Source organism: Lolium rigidum, chromosome 2 (assembly GCF_022539505.1).
Source record: "Lolium rigidum isolate FL_2022 chromosome 2, APGP_CSIRO_Lrig_0.1, whole genome shotgun sequence".
Taxonomy (NCBI): Eukaryota; Viridiplantae; Streptophyta; class Magnoliopsida; order Poales; family Poaceae; genus Lolium; species Lolium rigidum.
The window spans coordinates 130,738,759-130,756,823 of record NC_061509.1 but is presented as its reverse complement, the minus strand read 5'-3'; the positions used below and the strand labels follow the sequence as shown (position 1 = coordinate 130,756,823).

General features: G+C 43.2%; 1 long non-coding RNA gene across 1 annotated transcript; it reads left to right on the top strand.

The window, feature by feature from the left end:
• The first annotated feature begins 16,280 nt into the window (after positions 1 to 16,280).
• On the top strand, positions 16,281 to 17,800 carry LOC124687248. Its single transcript, XR_006998161.1, has 4 exons — positions 16,281 to 16,344; positions 16,809 to 16,987; positions 17,260 to 17,343; positions 17,718 to 17,800. It is a non-coding gene; the product is annotated as an uncharacterized LOC124687248 (long non-coding RNA).
• Positions 17,801 to 18,065: the final 265 nt, after the last annotated feature.

Here is an 18,065-nt window from a genome sequence, read left to right as displayed (position 1 = left end):
AAGAAGCTTCCCGAAGGTCCGGGTGGAGCTGGAGAGCAGGCCGTTGGGCGTTGGGCTTGGTCAGGGCGGCCCAAATAGCTTCTTTTGGGCCATAGTTACGCAGGCCAGTCTAGATATAACTGGGCTTTGTAGATCCTGTTTGGTAAGGCCCAGCGCCCTTTTAACCGCATATTATTTTCTAATATAATAATTCAAATATAGAACAACATACATCAAATAAATTAATGGGCACACTTGGTGTCGGGCGACCAATTTGGAGGGAAAAGCGGTTGCCTGCGCACCATTGTATGGAGGTCGTGCGGCCGTTGGATGCTCTAGACGAGACACGTCTTCCTAAACCCTAAATAGGATTGTCGCTTTCCAAACATTGTTTCCCCCCATGTGTGGACCTAGTGAGAGCCTCTTTCTCCTCTCACTAAACACGCAACCCACTCGGTGGAGAAAAACAATAATATAGCATTGCAATAAAAACTACAACTATTAAGACTATTGAAACAAGAACCCCAACATAATTTCTGTACTTTTACAAACAAAAAGAATATGTAGCATTGCAGGAAGAATTCAGATGGCAATCAGAGATGGCCACAACAAATTATTTATGTATTTACAACAAAAAAATCCATGCTTGTACAATAAAAATCTGCTTATTTTACAGCAATTATCAGCGGTGCTTTCAACATTTACTTTAGCAAATTTAACATCGCAGCCATGTGGGAAATCAAATTACAACATATTGCAAAACTACTCTCAATAATAATCTTCGATGCTTCCAATAAAAAAATTCAACAAATCCAAGAAAATTTCCTTGTGGGAAATCCTTTACAACATATTAGAAAGATGTATTTAACAAAAAAATACATACGCTTTCCCACAAAAGAAACTAACAATTCAAGTATCACGTTGCAACTTACATCCGATGGTACGCGCCGCCACCTTGCAACACCCCCCCCTCTCCATTGTGTGTCTTGCAACATCGACCACGTATGCTTACTGCAACGACAACGATGTTCTCCAGCACCGACGGTGATATGGGCATGGAGGCCTATGTGGAGCCCAGATTCAGGATTCCACCAGCTTAATTATCTTAGTTTATGTAATGGTCATATATGGGCCAATTGGGGATTTTTAATAAATCGAGTTAGTCTTGGTTTGGGCCTGTCCAACCAAGTTAGGTAGGCCCATAGAGGGGCGCCCCAGCCCAGCAAGGGCTGGCCGGCCACCTCCCCCTCATATAAGGAGGTGGGGCGGCTAGGGTTAGGGATAGACAAGTTTAGACTAGAGATTAGGGTTTTCCCCATTGCGTGTGTTCACGTGTATCATCCCTCCGGGTTCTTGTGTTCATCAAGGATTGCCTAGCTCAGGTTTGAGGCGTATCGTTCATCGATCCGTTGCTTGCTGGATTCGTTCCCTCTTCTCCAGGCTGCGTTCATCGCGTTGTTGGGAGGAATTACTACCCCAGGTTCTCGCTGTGAAAGATCGGGCATCAACCTAGGAGGATCTCCTGGGATCCCCCTTATCATGTGGTATCAGCTTTCTGGGTTGCTCACGGCGAGGTTTTGTTGATCGATCGCATCTAGATCGGTTTGCATCGGAGAAGATTGGTTCTAGATCGGAGGAGATTGGCTCTCGGTCGAAGAAGGTTGAGTTGGAGGATGTTTGGAGCTGTTTCGGTACAGTTTCCCTATCATCTATGGTGGTTCCAGGTGCCAAAATCGCGTTTTCGGGTGTTTGGTCTCGGGAAGAAGAGGCAGATTCACGACGCGCTCCAGCACCAGGGCCGGCCGACCGGACCCAGGACCGGCCGGGCCGGTTCTCTAGCCGGTCAACCGGGCACAGCCGGCCTAGACCGGGCCCCGGGCTGATGCCAACCTGGCTCTGATACCAAGATGATAAGGGGTTGCCCGATCTTCTCAGTAAGCGACGGGTGGTGATGAACACGCAATGGTAGCAGCGGATGGAATCGATGATATTTCAGTACATGTGGCGCAGATGCGCGTGGGAGGAGTGGGAGGCGAGCGCGTCAGTGGAGACAGTGGGCAGCGGCACTACCATGCTAGGAGTACTGCAGTCCAGTTTTCCGCGACACCGCGGATGCATCGAGGCAAGGATGGACGTGTGAGACATTTATGTGGCCCAGGAATTACACATCTTGTGCAGGGTCATGTGCAGCGAGGGGTCCATCAAAACCTCGCAAGAGGAAGGTATTGGTGCCGAAGTCCAAGCTCATGTGGAGAAGAAAGGAGGCGCCAAGTGCTGTATCAAGTCAAGAAGGCCGTGAGGGAGGATGTGGTGTGGAAGGAAAGCAAGACTTGAGGACGGCGAGGACGTGTCATGTTCATATCACGTCACCTTTTCCAGAAGACCCTCACGCGTTGGGGACAACGCTTCTTGAAGGGGGTGAGGATGATACGGGCATGGAGGCCTATGTGGAGCTCAGATTCTGGACTCCACCAGCTTAATTATCTTAGTTTATGTAATGGTCATATATGGGCCAATTAGAGATTTTTAATAAATCGAGTTAGTCTTAGTTTGGGCATGTCCAACCAAGTTAGGTAGGCCCATAGAGGGGCGCCCCAGCCCAGCAAGGGCTGGTCGGCCACCTCCCCCTCATATAAGGAGGTAGGGCGGCTAGGGTTAGGGATAGACAAGTTTAGACTAGAGATTAGGATTTTCCCCATTGCGTGTGTTCACGTGTATCATCCCTCCGGGGGTACGGCGCTGCCGTTTATCTATTATATCTGCTGCGAAGGTTCTTGTGTTCATTAAGGATTGTTTAGCTCAGGTTTGAGGCGTGTCGTTCATCGATCTGTTGCTTGCTGGATTCGTTCCCTCTTCTCCAGGCTACGTTCATCGCATTGTTGGGAGGAATTACTACCCTAGGTTCTCGTTGTGAAAGATCGGGCACAAACCTAGGAGGATCTCCTGGGATCCCCCTTATCAGACGGTAACGGTCGGTGATACGTCTCCGACGTATCGATAATTTCTTATGTTCCATGCCACATTATTGATGATATCTACATGTTTTATGCATACTTTATGTCATATTTATGCATTTTCCGGCACTAACCTATTGACGAGATGCCGAAGAGCCAGTTGTTGTTTTCTCGCTGTTTTTGGTTTCAGAAATCCTAGTAAGGAAATATTCTCGGAATTGGACGAAATCAACGCCCAGGGTCCTATTTTTGCACGAAGCTTCCAGAAGACCGGAGGACTTACGAAGTGGGGCCACGAGGTGGCGACACAACAGGGCGGCGCGGCCTGGGCCCTGGCCGCGTGGCCCTGGTGTGTGGGCCCCTCATGACGCCCCTTGACCTGCCCTTCCGCCTACTTAAAGCCTTCGTCGCGAAACCCCCAGTACCGAGAGCCACGATACGGAAAACCTTCCAGAGACGCTGCCGCCGCCAATCCCATCTCGGGGGATTCAGAGATCGCCTCCGGCACCCTGCCGGAGAGGGGAATCATCTCCCGGAGGACTCTTCACCGCCATGGTCGCCTCCGGAGTGATGAGTGAGTAGTTCACCCCTGGACTATGGGTCCATAGCAGTAGCTAGATGGTCGTCTTCTCCTTATGTGCTTCATTGTCGGATCTTGTGAGCTGCCTAACATGATCAAGATCATCTATCTGTAATGCTATATGTTGTGTTTGTTGGGATCCGATGGATAGAGAATATTATGTTATGTTGATTATCAATCTATTACCTATATGTTGTTTATGATCTTGCATGCTCTCCGTTATTAGTAGAGGCTCGACCAAGTTTTTACTCTTAACTCCAAGAGGGAGTATTTATGCTCGATAGTGGGTTCATGCCTCCATTAAATCTGGGACGAGTGACGGAAAGTTCTAAGGTTGTGGATGTGCTTGTTGCCACTAGGGATAAAACATTGATGCTATGTCCGAGGATGTAGTTATTGATTACATTACGCACCATACTTAATGCAATTGTCTGTTGTTTGCAACTTAATACCGGAAGGGGTTCGGATGATAACCTCGAAGGTGGACTTTTTAGGCATAGATGCATGCTGGATAGCGGTATATGTACTTTGTCGTAATGCCCAATTAAATCTCACTATACTCATCATATCATGTATGTGCATGGTCATGCCCTCTCTATTTGTCAATTGCCCAACTGTAATTTGTTCACCCAACATGCTATTTATCTTATAGGAGAGACACCTCTAGTGAACTGTGGACCCCGGTCCATTCTTTTACATCGAATACAATCTACTGCAATACTTGTTCTACTGTTTTCTGCAAACAATCATCATCCACACTATACATCTAATCCTTTGTTACAGCAAGCCGGTGAGATTGACAACCTCACTGTTTCGTTGGGGTAAAGTTCTGTGATTGTGTTGTGCAGGTTCCACGTTGGCGCCAGAATCCCTGGTGTTGCGCCGCACTACACTCCTCCGCCATCAACCTTCAACGTGCTTCTTGGCTCCTCCTGGTTCGATAAACCTTGGTTTCTTTCTGGGGGAAAACTTGCTACTGTGCGCATCACACCTTCCTCTTGGGGTTCCCAACGGACGTGTCAACTACACGCATCAAGCATTTTTTCTGGCGCCGTTGCCGGGGAGATCAAGACACGCTGCAAGGGGAGTCTCCACAATCCAATCTCTTTACTTTGTTTTTGTCTTGCTTTACTTTATTTACTACTTTGTTTGCTGCACTTATATCAAAACACAAAAAAAAATTAGTTGCTAGCTTTACTTTAATTTACTGTCTTGTTCTCTATATCGAAAACACAAAAAAATTAGTTACTTGCATTTACTTTATTTAGTTTGCTTTATTTACTACTGCTAAAATGGGTACTGTTGAGAATACTAAGTTGTGTGACTTCACTAGCACAAATAATAATGATTTCCTATGCACACCTATTGCTCCACCTGCTACTACAGCAGAATTCTTTGAAATTAAACCTGCTTTACTGAATCTTGTTATGAGAGAGCAATTTTCTGGTGTTAGTTCTGATGATGTTGCTGCCCATCTTAATAATTTTGTTGAACTGTGTGAAATGCAAAAGTATAAGGATGTAGATGGTGACATTATAAAATTAAAATTGTTTCCTTTCTCATTAAGAGGAAGAGCTAAAGATTGGTTGCTATCTCTGCCTAAGAATAGTATTGATTCATGGACTAAATGCAAGGATGCTTTTATTGGTAGATATTATCCCCCTGCTAAAATTATATCTTTGAGGAGTAGCATAATGAATTTTAAACAATTGGATAATGAGCATGTTGCACAAGCTTGGGAAAGAATGAAATCTTTGGTTAAAAATTGCCCAACCCATGGATCGACTACTTGGATGATCATCCAAACCTTTTATGCGGAGTCGAACTTTTCTTCGCGGAACCTATTGGATTCAGCTGCTGGAGGTACCTTTATGTCCATCACTTTGGGGGCGGCAACAAAGCTTCTTGATGATATGATGATAAATTACTCTGAATGGCACACGGAAAGAGCTCCACAAGGTAAGAAGGTAAATTCTGTTGAAGAAACCTCCTCCTTGAGTGATAAGATTGATGCTATTATGTCTATGCTTGTGAATGGTAGATCTAATGTTGATCCTAATAATGTTCCTTTAGCATCATTGGTTGCCCAAGAAGAACATGTTGATGTGAATTTCATTAAAAATAATAATTTCAACAACAATGCTTATAGGAATAATTCTAGTAACAACTATAGGCCATATCCTTCTGCTAATGGTAATAGTTATGGTAATTCTTATGGGAATTCTTACAAAAATAATAGGAATGTACCCCCTGGTCTTGAAGCTATGCTTAAAGAATTTATTAGTACACAAACTGCTTTTAACAAATCTGTTGAGGAAAAGCTCGATAAAATTGATATTCTCGCTTCTAAGGTTGATAGTCTTGCCTCTGATGTTGATCTTTTAAAATTGAAAGTTATGCCTAATAGGGATATTGATAATAAGATTGTTACTACAGCAAATGCCATCCAAGTTAGAATTAATGAGAATATAAGATTGATGGCCGAATTGCATGCTAGGTGGGAAAGAGAAGAAAATGAAAAACTAGCTAAAGAAGATAATATAGCTAAAGTTTGGACTATTACCACCACTAGCAATGCTAATGCTCCACATGTTTCTGCACCTCCTACTAATAATGGTAAAAGAATTGGTGTTGGCAGTGTTTCCACTTCTAATGCAAAGCCTGCAAAATTGCCTGAAACTGCTAAAACTGCTGAAATTGATAAAACTGCTGAAATTTTTCAAAATATTGGGGATGATGATCCCATTGCTTTAGATTATAATGGTTTGGATTTTGATGATTGCCACATCTCTGAAGTTATAAAGTTCTTACAAAAACTTGCTAAGAGTCCTAATGCTAGTGCTATAAACTTAGCTTTCACAAAACATATTACAAATGCTCTCATAAAAGCTAGAGAAGAGAAACTAGAACGTGAAGCTTCTATTCCTAGGAAGCTAGAGGATGGTTGGGAGCCCATCATTAAGATGAAGGTCAATGACTTTGATTGTAATGCTTTATGTGATCTTGGTGCAAGTATTTCCGTTATGCCTAAGGAAATCTATAATATGCTTGACTTGCCACCATTGAAAAATTGTTATTTGGATGTTAATCTTGCTGATCATTCTACAAAGAAACCTTTGGGGAGAGTTGACAATGTTCGCATTACCGTTAACAATAACCTTGTCCCCGTTGATTTTGTTGTCTTGGATATTGAATGCAATGCATCTTGTCCCATTATATTGGGAAGACCTTTTCTTCGAACTGTTGGAGCTATCATTGATATGAAGGAAGGTAATATTAAATATCAATTTCCTCTCAAGAAAGGTATGGAACACTTCCCTAGAAAGAGAATGAAGTTACCTTTTGATTCTATTATTAGAACAAATTATGATGTTGATACTTCGTCTCTTGATAACACTTGATATACACTTTCTGCGCCTAGCTCAAGGGCGTTAAAGAAAAGCGCTTATGGGAGACAACCCATTATTTTACTTCTGCACTTTATTTTATATTTGAGTCTTGGAAGTTGTTTACTACTGTAGCAACCTCTCCTTATCTTAGTTTTGTGCATTGTTGTGCCAAGTAAAGTCTTTGATAGTAAAGCCAATACTAGATTTGGATTATCGCGCGAAACACATTTCTTTGCTGTCACGAATCTGGGCCTAATTCTCTGTAGGTAACTCAGAAAATTATGCCAATTTACGTGAGTGATCCTAAGATATGTACGCAACTTTCATTCAATTTGAGCATTTTCATCTGAGCAAGTCTGGTGCCTCAATAAAATTCGTCTTTACGAACTGTTCTGTTTTGACAGATTCTCGCCTTTTATTTCGCATTGCCTGTTTTGCTATGCTTGATGGATTTTTCTATTCCATTGACTCTCAGTAGCTTTGTGCAATGTCCAGAAGTGTTAAGAATGATTATGTCACCTCTGAACATGTAAATTTTAATTTTGCACTAACCCTCTAATGAGTTGTTTCGAGTTTGGTGTGGAGGAAGTTTTCAAGGATCAAGAGAGGGGGATGATACAATATGATCAAGGAGAGTGAAAGCTCTAAGCTTGGGGATGCCCCGGTGGTTCACCCCTGCATATTTTAAGAAGACTCAAGCGTCTAAGCTTGGGGATGCCCAAGGCATCCCCTTCTTCATCGACAGCATTATCAGGTTCCTCCCCTGAAACTATATTTTTATTCCATCATATCTTATGTATTTTGCTTGGAGCGTCGGTTTGTTTTTGTTTTTGTTTTTGTTTTTGTTTGAATAAAATGGATCCTAGCATTCATTGTGTGGGAGAGAGACACGCTCCGCTGTTGCATATAGACAAATATGTCCTTAGGCTTTACTCATAATATTCATGGCGAAGGTTGAATCTTTTTTGTTAAATTGTTATATGGTTGGAATCGGGAAATGCTACATGTAGTAATTCTAAAAATGTCTTGAATAATTTGATACTTGGCAATTGTTGTGCTCATGTTTAAGCTCTTGCATCATATACTTTGCACCTATTAATGAAGAAATACATAGAGCTTGCTAAAATTTGGTTTGCATAATTGGTCTCTCTAAAGTCTAGATAATTTCTAGTATTGAGTTTGAACAACAAGGAAGACGGTGTAGAGTCTTATAATGTTTACAATATGTCTTTTATGTGAGTTTTGTTGCACCGGTTCATCCTTGTGTTTGTTTCAAATAACCTTGCTAGCCTAAACCTTGTATCGAGAGGGAATACTTCTCATGTATCCAAAATCCTTGAGCCAACCACTATGCCATTTGTGTCCACCATACCTACCTACTACATGGTATTTCTCCGCCATTCCAAAGTAAATTGCTTGAGTGCTACCTTTAAAATTTCCATTCTTTACCTTTGATATATATAGCTCATGGGACAAATAGCTTAAAAACTATTGTGGTATTGAATATGTACTTATGTGTCTTATTTCTTAATAAGTTGCTCGTTGAGCGGTAACCATGTTTTCTAGGGATGCCATCAACTCTTTTACCTTTGTTGAATATCATGTGAGTTGCTATGCATGTTCGTCTTGTCTGAAGTAAGGGCGGTTCTCACAATCAAATGGTTTGAGTATGCATACTGTTAGAGAAGAACATTGGGCCGCTAACTAAAGCCATGATTCATGGTGGAAGTTTCAGTGTGGACAGCTAATCCTCAATCTCTTATGAGAATAACTGTTGTTAAATGCTTATGCATTAAAGAGGAGTCCATTATCTGTTGTCTATGTTGTCTCGGTATGGATGTCTAAGTTAAGAATAATCAAAAGCGAGAAATCCAATGCGAGCTTTCTCCTTAGACCTTTGTACAGGCGGCATAGAGGTACCCCTTTGTGAAACTTGGTTGAAACATATGCTATGCAATGATAATCAGTCTTAATCCAAGCTTATTAGGACAAGGTGCGGGCACTATTAGTATACTATGCATGAGGCTTGCAACTTGTAAGATATAATTTACATGATACATATGCTTTATTACTACCGTTGACAAAATTGTTTCTTGTTTTCAAAACCAAAGCTCTAGCACAAATATAGCAATCAATGATTCCCTCTGCGAAGGGCCTTTCTTTTACTTTTATGTTGAGTCGGTTCACCTATCTCTCTCCACCTCAAGAAGCGAGACACTTGTGTGAACTGTGCATTGATTCCTACATACTTGCATATTGCACTTATTATATTACTTTACATTGACAATATCCATGAGATATACATGTTATAAGTTGAAAGCAACCGCTGAAACTTAATCTTCCTTTGTGTTGCTTCAATACCTTTACTTTGATTTATTGCTTTATGAGTTAACTCTTATGCAAGACTTATTGATGCTTGTCTTGAAAGTACTATTCATGAAAAGTCTTTGCTTTATGATTCATTTGTTTACTCATGTCATTACCATTGTTTTGATCGCTGCATTCATTACATATGCTTACAATAGTATGATCAAGGTTATGATGGCATGTCACTCCAGAAATTATCTTTGTTATCGTTTACTGCTCGGGACGAGCGGGAACTAAGCTTAGGGATGCTGATACGTCTCCGACGTATCGATAATTTCTTATGTTCCATGCCACATTATTGATGATATCTACATGTTTTATGCATACTTTATGTCATATTTATGCATTTTCCAGGCACTAACCTATTGACGAGATGCCGAAGAGCCGATTCGTTGTTTTCTGCTGTTTTTGGTTTCAGAAATTCTAGTAAGGAAATATTCTCGGAATTGGACGAAATCAACGCCCAGGGTCCTATTTTTGCACGAAGCTTCCAGAAGACTGGAGGACTTACGAAGTGGGGCCACGAGGTGGTGACACAACAGGGCGGCGCGGCCTGGGCCCTGGCCGCGCGGCCCTGGTGTGTGGGCCCCTCGTGACGCCCCTTGACCTGCCCTTCCGCCTACTTAAAGCCTTTGTCGCGAAACCCCCAGTACCGAGAGCCACGATACGGAAAACCTTCCAGAGACGCGCCGCCGCCAATCCCATCTCGGGGGATTCAGGAGATCGCCTCCGGCACCCTGCCGGAGAGGGGAATCATCTCCCGGAGGACTCTTCACCGCCATGGTCGCCTCCGGAGTGATGAGTGAGTAGTTCACCCCTGGACTATGGGTCCATAGCAGTAGCTAGATGGTCGTCTTCTCCTTATGTGCTTCATTGTCGGATCTTGTGAGCTGCCTAACATGATCAAGATCATCTATCTGTAATGCTATATGTTGTGTTTGTTGGGATCCGATGGATAGAGAATATTATGTTATGTGATTATCAATCTATTACCTATGTGTTGTTTATGATCTTGCATGCTCTCCGTTATTAGTAGAGGCGCTGGCCAAGTTTTTACTCTTAACTCCAAGAGGGAGTATTTATGCTCGATAGTGGGTTCATGCCTCCATTAAATTTGGGACGATGTGACGGAAAGTTCTAAGGTTGTGGATGTGTTGTTGCCACTAGGGATAAAACATTGATGCTATGTCCGAGGATGTAGTTATTGATTACATTACGCACCATACTTAATGCAATTATCTGTTGTTTGCAACTTAATACTGGAAGGGGTTCGGATGATAACCTGAAGGTGGACTTTTTAGGCATAGATGCATGCTTGGATAGCGGTCTATGTACTTTGTCGTAATGCCCAATTAAATCTCACTATACTCATCATATCATGTATGTGCATGGTCATGCCCTCTCTATTTGTCAATTGCCCAAGCTGTAATTTGTTCACCCAACATGCTATTTATCTTATGGGAGAGACACCTCTAGTGAACTGTGGACCCCGGTCCATTCTTTTACATCGAATACAATCTATCGCAATACTTGTTCTCACTGTTTTCTGCAAACAATCATCATCCACACTATACATATAATCCTTTGTTACAGCAAGCCGGTGAGATTGACAACCTCACTTGTTTCGTTGGGGAAAAGTTCCGTGATTGTGTTGTGCGGGTTCCACGTTGGCGCCGGAATCCCTGGTGTTGCGCCGCACTACACTCCTCCGCCATCAACCTTCAACGTGCTTCTTGGCTCCTCCTGGTTCGATAAACCTTGGTTTCTTTCTGAGGGAAAACTTGCTACTGTGTGCATCACACCTTCCTCTTGGGGTTCCCAACGGACGTGTCAACTACACGCATCAGTCGGCATACACTTTCGTCGGCACAGAACATCGGCGATGCAAAGAGGCTGCATCCTCGCAACACCACCGAGGATCCCTTGCACCTTCGAACCCTCGACAGCTCCTGACATCCACCGTCGTCGCCCTAGAGCGCCACCATCGGGGATGCAACGAGGAAGCATCCTTGCAAGACCACCGAGGATCACCTTGCAGATTCGGGCCCTTGGCATCTCCATGTGCATGGAGTAGAAGCATACGATGGTGTAGGGTTCATAGCATAGAAAACAAAAAAAATCGTACCGCAAGAACGAATAAAACCAAGATCCAATCTATCAAAAAGCCAAGATCCAATCTATGAGATCTATGCAACGAGATACATGAGAAACGAACCCTCGTAGATCCAAAGTATTAACGAGATCAGATCTCATGGTTGATGTAGATGTACACTTGACGAACTCTGGTTCGTGTTGCAGTCCTTTCCAGTGTTGCGATCGGGCACCACTTCCGTACTAAATCACACATACGGTGTCGATGATGACGCGCTCTCCCCATTCCAGCGGGGCAACGGATGTAGTAGATCCCCTTAGAATCCCAGCAGCATGATGGCATGGTGGTGGTGGTGGTGGAGGAGAAATCATGTAGGGCTTCACCAAGCCTGCGCATGAAGAAGGAGGGAGAGAGGGGTGGCTAGGGTTTGGGGGTGTTATGTTGCGCCCCAACCCTCACCTCCCTCTTATATAGGCATGGGGGGGCTGCCTTGACCCCTCCTCTAAACCCTAGGGTCGGGGAAAAAAGGGGGGAAACTTCCCCCCCCCCCCAAGTTAAGTCCATATTTTCAAGGGATTTGATCCTATCCACTTGATCCAGCCGTATGGGCCTTGGGGGCTGGTGTGCCTGGCCCATGTGGGCCTATCCCTACGGTCCATGTTGGTTGTCCGGGATAGGTGGGCCCCACTATGGTACCTTCTGGAACCTTCTAGAACCTCCGGTACAATACTGAAAAATCCAGAACTTTTCCGGTAACCCTGAAAATGACTTCCTATATATGAATCTTATTCTCCGGACTATTCTGGACCTCCTCGTGATGTCTTGGATCCCATCCGAGACTCCGAACAACATTCAGTCTCCATCTCATATTCCATATCTACGTAAACAACATCGAACCTTAAGTGTTACCGGAACTATGCAGACATGATCGAGACACCTCTCCGACCAATAACCAATAGCGGCACTTGAAGATCCATAATGGCTCCTACATATTCGTGATCGAAAGAACCATAAACATAGGTTACCAATTCCCTTTGTCGCGCGATACTTTACTTATCCGAGATTCGATCATCAGTATCTCCATACCTAGTTCAATCTCGTTACTGATAAATACTCTTTACTCGTTCCGTGATACGAAATCCCTTGTGACCTAGTCACATGTTTGAAAGCTAATTGGATGCCATTCCACCGAGAGGGCCTAGAGTATATCTATTCATCATTTGGATGGATGAATCTCACTCTTGATCCATGCGCCTCAACACATACTTTGAGAATACCCAATGGCACTTTTATAACCACCCAGTTACGAAGTGGCGTTTGATGTCATGCAAGTATTCCTCCGGCGTTTGTGATTAAAATGATCTCATGGTCGAAGGATTAGGTTACTATGCATTTGAGAGCTGCAGCAAATGAACTTTAATGATATTCTACATACCTTTTGTGGATCTATACGCGCATACATTTTTCCTTGGCTTTTTCTTAACTCTGTTTTGTTATGGCCAGTACCAATTTCCTATGCTAGCCTTGCTTCCATGTGGATTTCTATCTATAAATGTTCCAAGACTACTCGCTCATTGGAGGGCTTCAAAGGGGCACATCAATCTGGTTCGTTGATTTTGGCCAGGCCGTACCAGCTTCACCCCCACTTTTCACCTCAAAAGTTGGATAAGTGATTACTTTTGCTACTTCTTGCTTCTCTGGATAGTCAATGACGAGCGGGACCGGATCGCGCACGGGGCCGGCGAACAGAGGCAGCGGCCCGTGAGTTTTTGCGTCGCTCGTTTTCGTGCCAAGCGGTGAAACCCTAGATCTCACCGTGGGAAAATATCTGCCGCTAGCTCCTTCCTTCTCCCAACCCACACCTCCTCTCTCCCCGCCTCCCCGCGCCTACCGCCGCCCGACCCTCGCCTCTGCTCCCGTGAGTCCGTTGATGAACCGCCGCCGGTCCTTCGTGGCGGGCTAAGCCATGGGGAGCACCGTGGTGGCGGGTGGGACTAGGCGGCCGGAGGAGGGAATCCCCGCGGCGGGCGGACGGCACCGGATGTGATGGCCATGGTGGCGCGCCGCCTCTGGCACATCTCATCATGTCGCGGAGATGCTCGTCGCGAGGCGGGAGGCAGCGCAGCCATGGGGAGGGAGAAGGCACGGTGTAGGGTTAAGAGCCAGGACAAGGAGGGACGAGAAGGGAAGGAGGAGGGCTCGAGGACGGGAAGGCGTCCGCCGTCTCCGCGTGAAGGAGGGACTTCGCCGCGGGAACAAGTCTGTCGTCTGGCGGACTGATCTCCTTCACCGCTGCTTCATCTTCCACGCCCGCGTGTCCTCTCCGTGTGAGCAGCAGCGACCTGCGGCCGCCGATGCAGGTGAGGTTCCAAAGCTTCTCGCCGAGCCATGCCACCGCTGGCCCTCTCCTTGGGCCGGCCTAGATTAGATGGAGTGCCGAGGGAAACTTCTTTGGGAGATAGATGCCCAAGTGAGCAGTGAGCCTAAAATATGTTCCCCCTCTCTCTCTCTCTCTCTCTCTCTCTGCTCCACTTACTTTCAGGTCCTCTAGGATTTTCTCCCCTCTTTATCCGTGTCCAACTCTCTTTGCCACTAAATCCAGATTCTGTGTGCTTTGGTTTGAACTGGAAATTATTTTTGGGGTACAGATTCTGCAATGGTCGATGCAAGCCAATGATCTGCTCCGATGATTCGAGTTTTCCAAGCTTGTCGCCGAGCATTTTCTTCTGCTGGTAATATATTTGTCCTCCTCTTTAGTATCTGCTAGGTTGTAATTTGTTATCTAATCACAGTTTTGGTATTGTGCGTTATGGTTCAGTCAAAAGCTCACGAAATAGAATGCATGAATATTGGTGTTGTTCCCCTTCCCAGGATAGCTAGAAGATGTGAATATTGTGAATATTTACTGCAGGCATGAAAAATTAATATTAAGGGGTGGTCACAGCATGGCGTAGCAATCGGAAACTTAAGATTTGATGTTAAGTTGAAGCATGTGGCGACCCTTCCCCTGTTGTACTGCCTGCAGGTGCAGCTGACGCCCATGGCCTCACCGTCTAGGTCAGACTTGGGTAAGAATAGATAGTTCAGAGATTTAATATAGTTGTAGAGAATATCCCTGCGAACATCGAGTATGCTGGCGGTGGCTCGAGCCATGTGGGACGATAGTGAGCACTGGTGAACGCAGGGTGCAGTGCAGCAGTCTAGACAGACGGTGGGGTGGAAACCAAAGTGAGCTTCTGTCTCTCGAAACTTGTGCGATGTGGCCGAGTGGCTGACCTTCAGTTCTTGAGAGTGTATGGCTGATTATGCTTAAGTTTCATTTGGCGAGAATCATTTGCTTTTCCTGGTCATAGTATAGTTAATGTGAAATCTGAACTCTATTATCCTTGTCATTTTGTAGTTTCTGTCAGGTGTGACCTCTGTTTTCTGTTACTTTATTATTTTTCCTGGTAGGAAAGTGTGAGCTCTCTCAGCATATATTGTTTAATGTTGAATTGTTCATATAATCTTGCACCTATTTTTTGTACTAAAATATTTTAGAAAGCTTTATCATGACGTTAATATTGATTTTACCTTACTGACATGCAGAGGTTGGATGGAGCATCGAACATTTCTGTCTTGAGTCTTGAGGGTGGCCACAGGTATATTAGGATAATTTGAATGTGTTCTTCAGAGCATAGGTGACCTTGTTGCTGACGGGTACCTAAAGTATATGCTACTCACTTGCATAGCTGATTTCGCTTAGCTAATAGGGTGGTGAAGAAGCTAAATGTGTGGATTACCAATGAAATTTTTAATAATGTGGCTCTTTTACTTACCCATCAATGGTGCTCTTTTTCCCCTCTTAAGTTCTTCTCCGAGATAGCGATGTACATTAGCTTGGACTGTGGCGTTACCAGCAAAGATTAAGAACGCCTCTATAGCGGTACTAGAGATTTTGTCTGTTCATTGTCTATGCTGAATTGTGTGCTGGTGTTTAGGATTTTTTTTTTCTTTTTCATCTTTTCCTATTAAAAGTTTTAATATCATGATTCATGCATATATAAAAGTACATTATTTTCCCGGCAGATTAACTATTAAGATCCTAAGTTTATATATGCCCGATTTTTACTATGTTGAGTATGTACGCCTACCACCAATTACCAAGGAGTTCGAGTATATATAGTTCATTTCAATGCGTCTTGAGTGTGCAAATTTTTCAGAATGGTAACAAGGTAACTGCTCATTAGTATGGACATAAATATATTGCTTTAAATCCTACCAATTGTATTTCATAGCAACGCTGTTTTCAAGCTTTACAAGTTCAAATCATATAACTGCAATTTAAACCTTGCAGGTCATAATATTTAGGCCTTTTGAAGTTTTTAGTTTGGATTAGCTGCATGCATTCTGAAGACTCAGGGAAACATGAAGGAGCACTGCCAAATGGATGATTTTTCTTGGGACTCTTGTGCGGTTCAAACAGCTCTAAAGATGGTACCTATTCAGTAAGGTATATCCACTTGCACCATATTAGTCAAATATAAAGAGAATATTGGATTGTGTGGTGCATATTTCAAAGAAATGGAGGTTATAGATAACCTACTTTGTGGCTAATCTTTCAGTCCTAAAGATAATATTCTTTCGAGGTGCTTATTCTTAGTCGTGTGAAAATTGGATCGTGTGGTGCATATTTTAAAGAAATAGAGGTTCTGCTCGACAAGCTCTTGATGCTCAAGCTGGAAAGTGGTTCATATTACAACCAGGTGATGCTTTGCGACCTTCCCATATCCGCTCCTCAATTATCACATATTGGAGTAGATGTAGAGATAAACAAAACATCACATCTGAATACATGCTGAATGCGGTGTGTCATGAGTGGTTTAGTTAACTGCATAATGGAGTTCGTCTCTTGCCCCATCTTTAATTACATGTTTAAGCTTTTCCATCCAAACTCGAGCCTCATCCAACCAAGTGATTCTTGCAGTCTCTGCTTGGAGATGGGTGCGTGGTTAAGAGATGGTTCTTCATTTTGTCGTCTTCTCTTTATTCGAGGATTTATAGTCATTCGTGTCTACGATTCAACTTGTTTGTTTCTAGGTGCTTTCGGAGCTAATATATGAGTTTTCCTCTTTCCAAATTTCTCTCTGAACCTATTAATTTGTGTGATAGTAGATGTAGTGGGAAGCTAATGTGCATAAGCATTCATACTAGGCAATTTATTCCCATGACAATAACATCTTGTTATCAAGAAAGGCCACCATCATTGATGGGAGTGGTGACTGGCGACCTGCATAGCACAACGTTTTCAGAAAATGCCACACGTTTAGCATTTCTTGAATTGCTCCTAGAGATTTATTTTTGATAGAAAATGACCGCAGGAAATTCACTCTTCAAAGAATTGGGTATAGTGTGGTTTCCTTCTCCCAGGTTTGCCAACAATTTGATCTTTTCTTGGTGCATTGAAGGTTTACCAAAAAACATTTGATCATTTCTTGTAAGCCGTATGGTCAAATTTGGTTGCCAACTTTAGCAACTAAAACAATATTTGCTGTTGGAGACGAGATATGCATTTGATTGTGAGCGAAATATTAGTTTGTGCTGCTTCCGCAAAGTATCAACTCAGCCGCATGTCCTCCTTGCTCAGGTTCGTATATATACTTCAGCCTCTCTTTTTTCCTTTACGCGTGTGTTGATTTTCTTGGCATTATGTTAGCTAGCTCTGCCTCTTCTTTTCTAAATGCATATGTTGATTTCTCTGAACATTGGTTGGACATTGCCCATGTAACACTCCAGCTCCTATCACCTTAACCCCAGGTGATACCGATGCATCACGTAGGTGTGTATTAGGCTAATATCTACCATGGTATAACTTCTCTTCATGATAATATTTTTTTCGGTGCTTTGATGTGTTATCAGGTGATTTCTCTGGTCAGACATGAATATGCTATTGAGGATGTACTCAGTGGTATTCCAAGCAAAGCATGACCAATATTTTTATAGGTACAGCGCTGACTATTATTTCCTTACCTTTCAAAACCATAATTCTAGCAGTGCTTGAAGTTTTCCTTGTTCTCCTTTTTTTTGTTCTTTGGATTATCCCAGAAAAAGGCAATTATGTTACTCTAGCTAATGTACATACCAATTGGTTCGATCTGAAATTTATATTGTTTGTGGTGTTGGTTTGAAGCTAAAAGTGAAAGTGATCAGTATGATGCATTTTGGTTTGATTGGAACTGTAGCCTTCTTTTGTATTTTGGCTCAGTTGAGATGTTTAAACAACTATGTTGCTTCCGAAAACAAATGCTGATGTAATGTCTCTGAGACAAATATAATATTTGCATCCCTCTTTATCCTAATATTGTTACCTTTGGCAGCAAGACGGAAGCGACATTGTATCAGAAGACCCCTGATGCAGCCCGCGGAGTCGAAAGGTAAGTCATGCTACAAGAAAAGTTACTCCAGTATTTCCATTTATTCAGATTCAAGTCGATTTGGCTTGTCTGGATGGCTACTGCTGCCCACTGACTTATCCAATTTCATGTTCATCGTGATATCCTTGCAAGATTAATAGTAATTCTTATCTTTGGGTTGCATGATGAGCTTGTAGGTCAGATTCTTTATTTGTACCGATGTACATGGTTCTGAATAATGCAATTTCTGTGTACTAGAAGATATGCATTTCTTGACATGGTCCTGATGCATTCCCTGACATGGACCAAATG